Below are 12,215 nucleotides of genomic sequence, written 5' to 3'. Positions count from 1 at the left end.
ATTCTTGCTCCAGTGCGAGGAAGAACAAGCAGACGGAAAATAAACCATTTATCAAAATGCAAAAAAGAAAAAGAAAAAAACAGATAGGCAATTATAAAAAACACACGAACAGACCACTTGAAGAAACAAAAGAAGAAAAAAATCATAACAACAATGCTGACGAAAGAAAAAACGGTCCATGATCTTTATTGAGCCTGCCGCCAGTACAGGAAAGTATGTTAATCGGTATCTCTTTCAGCGTTTCCTGTTCCGTACAATAATAATGGTCTTACTTCAGTACCTAACATTCGGGCGCTGAATATGACGACATGACATAATATGACACTCTAAGAATTAGTGTTTTCAGTTGAATGTAGGGGGTGCGGAAGCACTCCCTCGCGCCCCCGACAGTCTCAGTATTTATTGAACAGTGCTGCTGGCATTTATAAATTTATCCGAGAGTTCACTTTCGGTCAAGGTTTCCTGCTAGGAAACGAGACTAATCAATAAGTGCTTGAGAATGGTTTTGAAGGCTTTTATCGATAATTTCGTGACGTGCTACCGAATGGAGTGACACGACAGCTACAGCTTAGGAAGTGGGAAGCCCTTCTTAAATATCTCTAGAATTTTCCAATTCATGAAACGGCTTCTTTCTCAAGTGTGTTACCGAAATTGATCCAGTTTTTAACGAATCAGCAAACTTTTTAACTCTCAGGTATATTCTAACTAGCGTCTGGAAGAAATGACTTACTTCTAACGCGGTTAGAAGTACAGAGGTTGGACATAATTATGGAAACACCTGGGAGGAAAAGCCGGAATGCTGTAGCTAATAAGGTGCAGGACTGCCTTTAGATTCCAAAACAGCTTGCAGTCTCCCAGGAATGGACAAGTAAGTACAAGTCCTGGATGCTGGATAATGGGATCTTGCACCATTCTTCATGTAAAACATGGTCACAATCCTCCTCAGTGTCCTTCTGTGTCTGTCACTCAGTGTACATTTTCGTCCAGGCAGGTGTTTAACTGATGATGTCTTTCCGGACACACTATTATGTCATCATGATCTTGGATAGAGTCCCTCTCGATACGCCAAATAACATGGCTACTTTGGTAACAGAGCTGCCTGCAAGGCGAGCACCAACAATTTGTCCTCTTTGAAACACTGTCAGCTCGGACATGATTCAGTATCAACTGCACTGCACGCTATCTACAGTGCAACTGTTGACTCCCAAGGAATATAGAGATTAGGTAAAGCCATCCGAAGATTGCCGATCTTGCACGAACGCGTGACGTCACCGGAGAAGCAGTGAGCTCGGCTGAAGCAGACGGCCCCTAGCATTTATATGGGGGATTCAGAGAGCGAAAGTATATTATTACTTTTAGGAGGGGGAAAATAATAATTGTCATCCTCCAAGATGGTATTGATGCATCCTTTTAATGATTACTAACATAATTGAAAACGCGCTACTTTTAAAAGGGGGCAAAGTACATGTGAAAAAATGTATTTTGAAAATCCATATTCCTGAAACTTTCTGACCGATGCGCTACAAAGAAAGTTGCGTGTTCTCCTTTAGAATTTCGTCATTTTACAAATCGTAATATAATTTTAACAAAAACGTGGCATGCTAAAGAAGAATTAAAGAGTTTAAAAAAAGTAATTGATTAATAGACTTAGTTTATTTTACTTCTCTTATCTGTCACATATGGCTAATCGCAAAGATGAGGATCCGTGATGATATGATGAAATTGAAGAAAGGAGAGTAGACCCATGCCCGGGCGGGGATTCGAACCTTGGGGCCCCTGGCATCGTAAAGCGTTGTGCTAACCACTTCGCCACGGAGGTCAGCATTACAAGGAAATAAACAGAAAATGACAATCATATGGCATCTATGTTTTAATATGCGAGAAACATTTGCGACGAGGTTATTGAAGTAACAAATAATTATTACTAGACGTTGTGATGAAAATTATTAATATATCTGAAATATCGAGAGTTGACCTTGCAGTCTCTAAATGTACTTTTAGGGTTACGCAAAACCTTTAGGCTACTCAATATTGCTAGTGTAAATTTATAAGCTATTAAAATTTAAAACTTATTCCTGTTCGAAAAGAGAAACTGCCAAGTCAAATTAATATTTCGTAGAAATACATATATTTTTTTTCATGAGGCCACGAGAGTATTTGGAGGGGACGGTGGCTTGGGAAGGCTATAGCCCCGGATCTCGATCTGCAAAGGGGCTTCCAGTGGGAAAACATTCGTATGAAATAGTTCAGAAGAAGGGGCGAAATGATTTTTTTAAATGGCTCAAGAATACAAAGATATAAGTGGATATTTGACAAGCTTAGTCTAAAACTTACAACTGAAGTCGTACGTGTGTGTGTTGGGGGGGGGGGGGGGGTGGCTACGTGAGGTAACACAGTGGAATATGATTCACAATACTAAAATTATAATAAATATGTGGGAACAATAGAAATCAAAATATGTTGTAGCTAGTGACAGCGCAATAGTAAAGATGGAGGGGTAAATCATATTTTCCCGGGGCAATCATTTTTATTATTCCGTTATATACGACACAAAAATGCATATTTTGGCTAAAAGAGCATTCATTCATTTATTTATTTTGTCGTTTTACTGGGGGCAGATAAGAGAGAGAGAGAAATTGTCGAACGAGAAATGGGGGCGTTCCTGCCCCCCACCCCCAATAGTGTGGTCACTGCCTATGGCTATGCTGGAGAAGAATGCACCAATTAATACGCTATTAAATAAAACAGATACTTTTAAAACTTTTAATCAAATTATTTGTGAACTATGATTTAAATTTAGAGAGAGCACATACTTGTTTAATTTAATTTGGATGAGTTAACTTCTGAAGCCTGCCATTTCCGAGAATTCTTCTGGTGTAATTGCACTGCCCTTTGAGCCCTAGCTGCTGCGTTTAGGAGGCGGAACGAGCAGAATACTAATTAAAACAAGTATGTGACAAATATAGTATAAAAAAAGAACAACGTGTTGAAGCAATTGACGGCGCCAAAGAAAAGACAGAAGAAAAACGTGAAGAGTGCAGTGATATTTTACGGGAAGCAGCAGGCACGTATCCAGGGATTCCTTTCGGGGGGAGGCTGAACACCATTTTTTAAAGGGGTATCACAATTGTATGTTTAAGGCCAGTGGTGGCAATTGGGTTCCAAAATGTAGGGGGGGGGGGATGGACAAGGAGACAAGCATTAAGAGGCCATAGTGTGATAGTGTGGAGGCAAAAGAATGGGGAGCAACTATCTCCTAAATCGTCGCCACTGTTGAAGGCTGTCACTTTAATCAGAACGTGAAATCGGGACATTTTCTACCACTCAACTCCTCTGTTTCCATGCATTAATACTGTGTGCCGGAACCATCTCAGTATGTATGTTTGTCCATTTCTTCTCAAAAGGCATCAAAACATCTATGTACCAGAAGTGTTTTTACGAAGGTGTTACACATGCACGGAATGCACAATCCACTCGACAACGCAAGATTCAAACTGTGTGCAGGGAACTGGAATCAGACAGTTCACGAATATTTCTCTCTCATTCGAGCTTGAACACCCCTAATGTGTCTTGTCCTCCCATGTTTGCAGCTCTTATAAAAGCCGAAACCCACCAAATTGTTCATATTCAGGCCTAAGCACTCGCAAGTGTCCAAAATTGTCTGTTGAGTGTGTGTCGAACCCAGTAGCCTTAAATAAAAGTATTTTTTTATGCCATGAAATTCTCAGACTGCATACACAAAATTTGGTCCTGACACAACCAAATCATCACTCAAAACTTTGATTTTCAATTGATCTGTGCAGCTTATTTCTTTTTTAATAAATCGCTCCAATGCCCAGCCCGATACTGCCGAAATATTCACTTTAGAGAGAGAGACCTTCGATCTCTTCGTCTTTCGACCCGAACTACTCGTAGCACTACTCGAAGTTCCGCTGTCGTCAATGTCTTTAGCTTTGGGTAACTAGTAGTAAACTTCGTTACTTTACGGTATTTAGTCCATTTCATTTTCGAATCACTAGATCTTATAAAGCAACCAATGGACACTGACTGATCACTAATCGACTGTATGAATTGTCACACTTACCTCTGAAGTCTCCACCTATTCTGTTGTACACATCAACCGGGAAATTGAAGGCGCGTATTAATATCCTCATTATATTCTAGAACGTTTCGCAGATAAAACGATTCGTAAATATTGCCAGTAGTTCGACTCCTTCTCTTTATCAAGAACGTTCCCTCTCAAGCTTTCCAGAGATTAAAAAATTACAATGAATCCGATTCGCCCTACCTGCGGCGCTACCTTTGTTGTGCACCTTCCAAATGCTGACAAGTCTCTTCTACATAGTGCTCAAGTTCGCTACGACAACACCGAAAGCGTAAGAAAAGTTTACGTGCAATATTATCAACAACAGGGTTATAGAACATTCTCCGTCTTGCCTTGATAAGTATTTCTCTCCTAAAATTATCGTCACATTATTCAAGAAGACAAAAACCTAATTTTATCTAGTGTAAAATGAAAACTTTCCTGGTGGGGGGAGTCCACGAGTTACGATCCCCACCTTGGATACGCGGTATAAACAATGACAGGGTCCGTAGAACATTCTCCGTCTTGCCTCGATAATTATTTATTTCCTTAAATTATCGTCACATTATTGAAGAAGACAAAAACCTAATTTTATCTTGGGTAAACTGAAATATTTCCTGGGGGAGGGGGCTCGAGACACCTGATGCCCACCTTGGATACGCGCTATTAACAATAACAGACTTATAGAACATTCTCCGTCTTGCCTAGATAATTATCTCTCTCAAATTATCACCATATTATTCAAGAAGACAAAAACCTAATTTTATCTAGCGTAAACTGAAAATTTTCTGAAGGGGGGCTTGAGCCCCCTGATTCCCACCTTGGATACGAGCTGTTACCAATAACAGGGTTATAGAATATTCTCCGTCTTACCTCGATAATTATTTCTCTCCTTAAATTAACGTCACATTATTTTATTTGACACCACAAGAAACAAAAAATCTCATTTTATCTAGTGTAAACCGAAAACTTTCGGGGGGGCTTGAGTCCCCTAAGTCCCCCCTTGGATACGTGCCTGGGAAGCAGTCACGTTTATTACACCCTTACATTTACATACAATATTATAAAGTTCTGCTTTTAGATCTCGCACAATGCCTTTTTCACAAAAATGGGCAATCTCGCATTTTTTATATCAATCAAGCTGTGCTATTTTAGATTTCTTCCGTTAGTTTTCTGATAATAGTTTTCACAGCTTTCCATAGCATTTAGGCATGATTTCAGTTGACAAGAAAAAAACAGTCTTATTTCAAAGCATAGAGCAAAAAGAAGTCCAACGCGCTTAAGTTAAAACTCCCTTACATTGGAAGCCTGGAAAGAACAAAACAGGGGTTCCTTCGTAACACGATTTCTTGAAAACCATTTTACACATTTGAATCAACTTTGTGGTAAATTGATTAGAAAGGATGAATCTTAACAGTAAAAGTCGTAACTTTTTCCTTGCTACTATATTTTAGAAGATATTCGTTGTCAAATTTCTCAATATTTGCATAAGGAACCAGCCTTTTCCGTGCCGAGTGTTTCGATGGTGACGTCATGCAACCACGGACAACTGCGCATACGATCTGCGCCGCCGAACGAGCACCCCCTGGTTGACTCCTACCAGTCCGACAGGGCCATATAATCACGGGTCTCACTTATCGCACAACATTTGAGCAACCTTGTGTTCTGACGTCACGGGAGAAGGCTTTTTAATTTTAGGCTAGATGCCTACGTTGTTAGGTTAGGCTAGATAGGTTTAGTTCTCTTAGACTAAATAAGGGGGGGGGTTAGTGGTGGTCATCCCCCTACCCTTTGGCTCAGCATTCTTTAAAAGAAAAAACGTCAAATGCAGGAAAATATGACAAAATTAGGACTGACTATTAAAAAAATAGTATAGCTACGTAATCCCCCCTTTCGAAAATCCTGGGCACGGCACTGGAATGAAGCCAACAATTACTTTTATAGTTATTTCCCTTAATGTTTCAACAACAAAAGTAGGGTGTAACCTTTCCGCACAGGACTTCCTCCACCGCACCTTTCTCCGTGACTGAATATAACAGTTCCGCACACCAGATTGCCACATTTTAACTCTAGCTTTTCTGATTAGTTGTTGTTACGCAAAATATACTTTATGAAACGAAGTCGCAAGATGTTGAATAGTGTCCTCAGGCTAGCAGTCGTCTACGGCAGAGCCCGTGTATGCAATATGAATTCCTAAACTATCATACTCAACGAAAGGTGTACCGTGTTTGATCTTGAAGGATGGATACAAGTAGGGACGTAGCTATAGGTTGATTAGTTTGGAGGGGCCCAAATGTAAGAATTATTTCTATCAAACCATTAATATAACAGTTGGGCTGAAAAGTTCGTAGGCTAACATAGTAAAAAATATTTTTTTGACAAAATTCGATTTTATTATTCAATATAGTTACCTTCGAGGGCGATACAACGATTATAGCGGTCAGACAATTTTTCGATGCCATTTTTATAGTACGATTTCTCTTTAGCCTCAAAATAGGCCTCAGTTTCGGCGATTACCTCTTCATCAGTGATAAATTTCTTTCCAGCGAGCATTCTTTTAAGGTCTGCAAACAGGAAAAAGTCACTGGGGGCCAGATCTGGAGAATATGGTGGATGGGGAACCAATTCGTAGTCTAATTCATATAATTTTGCCATCGTTTTCATTGATTTGTGACACGGTGCATTGTCTTGATGAAACAACACTTTTTTCTTCTTCAAATGGGGCCGTTTTTTCGTGATTTCATCCTTTAAACGCTCCAACAACGCTATGTAATAATCGCTGTTGATGGTCTGGCCCTTTTTGAGGTAATCGATGAATATAATACCATGCGCATCCCAGAATACTGATGCCATAACCTTGCCAGCCGACTGTTGCGTCTTTCCACGCATTGGATTCGGTTCATCACGTGCAGTCCACTCAGCTGACTGTCGATTGGACTCTGGAGTGTAGTTATGGAGCCATGTTTCATCCATTGTAATATATCGACGGAAAAATTCGTGTTTATTACGGTTGAATATCGCTAAACATTGCCCCGAATCATCAAAACGTTGTTGCTTTTGATCGATTGTGAGCACGCGCGGCACCCATTTTGCACACAGCTTTCGCATGTTCAAATATTCATGCACAATATGTCCAACACGTTCCTTTGATATTTTTAAAGTCTCAGCTATCTCGATCAACTTCACTTTACGATCATTTAAAATTATTTTGTGGACTTTTTTGATGTTTTCGTCGGTAACAGCCTCTTTGGGGCGTCCACTGCGTGCATCGTCTTCGATGCTCATTTCGCCTCGTTTAAATTTAGCAAAGCACTTCTCAACGGTTGATTTTCCTGGTGCAGAGTCCGAATAATGTTTATCAAGCCAAGCCTTGGCTTCAACAGTATTTATTTTCGCCAAAAAGCAATGCTTTATTAACACACGAAATTCTTTTTTATCCATTTTTTCACAATAACAAAAGCTGCTTCACTCACAATGCTATATCTCACGAACTAATTATCCGGCAGCTGTGAAATTTATACACGTATCTTTTGAAGGTTAGTACTAAGTAAAAATCACATGGATTTAATTCTAGTAACGCCATCTATGAGTCAGCCTACGAACTTTTCAGCCCAACTGTTATATATATATATGTGTGTGTGTGTGTGTGTGTGTGATGGTGTGTGTGTGTGTGTGTGTGTGTGTGTGTGTACAAAAACACCCGCAAGGGACACATGGTGGCGCTTGCCCCCCTAAGGTATTTGAGAAAAGTTTACGTACGTAATTGGAATGCATGGCCGTAGGCAGGAAATTTATTTTTTTTGGGGGGGGTTCATTCATAATTGTTCCCATGGGCGTCGCCAGAAATTTGAATAATAGAAGTAATAACAATAATTGTACAATAATAATTAAAATTTCATAATAATAAAACAATTTTATTCCATAATAATAATACTAATAATAATAATTATTATATTATTGTTATATCCTTGAGGGGGCTTACTCAATCCAGCAGATGGGTGAATATCCAGCACAAGTTTCTTTTTTTTTTTTTTTTTACGTTTCATACAGTGTGTACTGAAATGAACAATTATTATACGTCATCATTAAACTTTAGATACCTTCAAGAGAAAGGCTTTAAAAGTTAGATGGAAATTTTAGTCATAAAGCTTTTGTTGTTTGACTTTAAAATTAATTTTTTGGAATTTTGAAAAGTGTGGAACCAGTTATTCTTTTTAAAAACTTAGCCTGGTGCATGGATTGTAACCTCAATCGCGAACTAAATGCGCTACAAAACTGGAGATCCTAGGTTTGAACTCCTATCAAGGGGGATTTTCGACTTTATCGGACAGGGAATTTAAAAGCTGGAAAGGGAATTTTGGGACAATCATAAGGGATTCTTCAGTCTATATTCCTTGTGACGCAGGAACAACACTGGAAAGATGACAGCAGAAGTGATAATGGTGGGGTCGCGGGTGGGCTACGATCATAGGCGCCGACTCCATGGGGCTTGGGGGGGCTCGAGCCCCCCAATGTTAACGATGTGGGACAGCGCCCCCCTAATAATTTTGCTTAAGATGATCTAATGTATTATTTTGCTTCTCTTGTAAAGTTTACTCTGAATTGTGCCACATGAACGTAACTTTAAATACACATTTGAAATGTTCTAGACCATCAATTTTGGGGGGGCTGAGACCGCTAAACCATCGACTTTGGGGGAGGGGGCTATGACCAGAGCAGCAAAACACATGACGTATTACTATATACTAAGTATGTAATTATGAGTATTGTAAAAAAATTTACTAAAAGGAGTTTCAAAATACGATGTGCATGAACTAGTATAGTGGATGGGATGTTTGGGCTACAAATTGCTCTAACATGACATTCAGAACGAGATCATTGATATATTAGGGAGATCTGTTTTGCGCTCCGTGGTAGCAGATCTTAAAAGTCGGGAATATTTTGCTATTATGGTTGACGAAACTTGTGACATATCCACCCGTGGACAATTAGTATTCTGCATTAGAACTGTGAATAAACATTTTTGATATTTTTGAGGAATTCATGGGCTTTTATGAGATTCCGAAGACTGAGGCCAAAACTTAAAAAAGGGAGAGTGAGTCATTCATTAATTTATTTCAGTGATCAGAGCCCCCCCCCCCAATAATTTTGACAAGTCGGCGCCCCTGGCTACGATTCTGAGAATAAATCCTGTTTCACTCAAGTTTCAGAATTCCAAATGTATGAAAATTCTAGCTCGATCGTTTCAACATTGTCTCCATGTATTTTTGTGATGCTTCGAAAAAAAATTGAAAATTTGTTACAGATTTTGGTTTCTGAACTTCCATTAATCCAACATGTCAGAAGTTTGGGGGGGAGGTTTGAACCCTAGAAACCCCCCCCCTCTAAATACGGCCATGTTGGAATGGTGAAAGTGTAGCAACATTTTATTATAAATAATATTGTTTTCTGTGACTTACAGGCTGTAAGTTACAGCAATCACTGCCATGTCTAAAACAAAATAACAAGAACGTATTCAGTACAAAAATTGGAATCATCTTGTCTGTGATCATAATCAGGGGTGTGTAGGAAGAAAATTTTTGGTCCGAATTGGATTGGGAAGGGACATTTTTATAATCCCGACGTTCGAGAATTAAAAAAAAAAATCGCCATTCCCGACCAGGTCAGGAAATTTTCTCTATTAATTTCAAAACATATTAGACACTTTTAGTGCAAAACCACACTTTTAAATATCATCCTGTGGAATTTCTCCGAATGTTCGGAATTTTGAAAAGTTGGAAATAATTTCCCGAAGCTGGGATCTGACCTTCACAATTCACGCGCCATCATTTTGAATTACTTTTTTTTTACACAGTAAACTTCGGCGAGTGCGTATTGGTGCATCGCGGAAAAGTAGAAAAAGATTAAGAACTGTTCATCATGTTCATGGAAAGGAAACAAGGCGAATCCAGTTTCTATTTAAATGGTGGACTCAAGTCTGAACTTGTCCACAGCACAAAGGTATTTTCATTCAACTTCAATTTTATGATTCGTAATAATAATAATGAAAGGCATAGTACAGAGCATTCCCTGATATTCGCTACGAGACTCAGCGGAAAGCGGCCCGGCATCAGCGCTTATCTTTCCCGGTGAACGGGTCAGCGACAGTCGCTAGAGTCGGCTATTAAAATTACAGTTTTCATATTATGTACTAACCTTGACTACAGAAGGTGTTGAAAATGATGTCCCTCTGCTGCAACACATTCCAAGCATCTCCGAAGGAAATTGGCATTTACACGTGCAAGTTCGTGCAATTCTCCCGATGTCTCGTACAATACTCTCTTTTAACTCACGGATGGTGTGCGGATTGGCTTTGTATACTTTATTTTTTAGATTTCCCCATTTTTCTTTCCACAGGAAATTTCGTTGCAAAACGTCGTGGCACTTCTTTACAATTCCTCTTTCCGAAGTAACACTCGACAAGATAAATCCTTTGTTGTAAACTTTCGTGGTGCCATATTAAGCCACAATCTTCAACACACGGACACGACACAACACAACTTCCGAGGGAGGATTATACTGGCGTCAGTCTGCAACGTCAACAGAAAGGGCAAGAGAGCGAATAAAACAGACTGTAGCGTGCGACTGTCGCGGACCCGTTCACCGCTAATGCCGGGCAGCTTGCCGCCGAGTCTCGTAGCGAGTGTCAGGGAATGCTCTGTATAAGTTTGTATGACTGAAAAGCCAGATATGAAATCTTACTCTGCACCCGCCCTCTCCGCATTTTAGAAAGGTCCTACGGGCGCCCTTGTGTATAGCTGCGGTAGTTAGCCATTAGCGGTTGACGGTTAGCCAAAAGTAACAAAAAAACAAAGCAACGTAAAATAAATAAATAAATTATTCATTCAAGATAAAAGTCTGATAAAAAAAAAAAATCGTATCATTTGATGGTGCCGTGTGGCCGGACTACTGTCTTTTGTGAGGTAAGAAGAACACGACGAAAAAGCCTTTGCTAATATTGCAGTGGTGCAGCCTGCGTATTCTGATAAGTGAACACAGCGAGGAATGTGTAGAATAAAGTCGTGAAAGTAAAGAAGGGGCACACGTCGTATTTCCCAAGAGCCATTCCTGTCACGAACAAGGATGGAATACATGTTATGTAAGAACATAAAAGTTGTTACGACGCATCCAAATCCTTCGTATTGGTGTCACGTATACACTTTTCTTCCCTTTGCTGTTTTCGTCTGGAAGAGAACAACGTTGCGAGTGGTTGAACAATGAAGAAATTCGATTGCCAGGAAGACACCCTTCCTATCAGCGTTAAGATAACTTTTATACATCGTGTAGCTTACGTTGTTCGGATTCCGATATCTAAAACTTCTAGGTGGGGCACACGGGTGCACATCCACCCCCTAGACCTATGACGCACTCCCCCTAAAAAAGGTAGAACATTCCCTCCGCTCCCTGTATGCCGAATTATTTACTCTAATTATTTTGACCAGACAAAATTTGCGGAACAATATTATATAGACATATTTAAGCAATATATGGTTACTTTAGGTATTATTTACAATATAGACATTTCCATGTATGTTACTTTGACATTGATTGAAATAACATTTTACGTAAATAATAACTTCTGACGTTGCAAAGTTATTGCAGAAAAATTACTGATAGATTCCTCATTTTGCACCACTTTTTAAAATATCGGACTCAAGATGAATAATATTTCCACACCACGGCCCGCCCTTTGCAAACCGATTCTAAAGGCATAAGAGGTGGTGTCTCATTTCAACCTCATCGCCGCGATCACCCACAGGTAGGTAGAGAAACTGTACATAATAATCGTAACTAAAAATCAGTAACAAGTCAATCAAACGAAACGATCCCATTTTTGTGTAATGATATATTGGTAGCTAAACTTTAAATTTTGTCCCCCAAAGAAATTCCATGACGCAGGCCCGTCATGAATCTCCCTGTGGGCAAAACTCGCCACAGATAGTGGCTTGCCCACTTATTGTAAAATAGAAGCTGGGTCACGCACCACTCGAAAATTTTATGTTAGATTCGCGGGCATTTTTACATTGCTGAAACATACCTGAAACATCACAGTAATGTTTCGCATTGTTGCTGCAATGTTACAATGTTTCAC

This window comes from Lepisma saccharinum, chromosome 5, assembly GCF_977018435.1.
Source record: "Lepisma saccharinum chromosome 5, izLepSacc3.1, whole genome shotgun sequence".
NCBI classification, from domain to species: Eukaryota; Metazoa; Arthropoda; class Insecta; order Zygentoma; family Lepismatidae; genus Lepisma; species Lepisma saccharinum.
Note: the sequence above shows the minus strand (reverse complement) of the source record.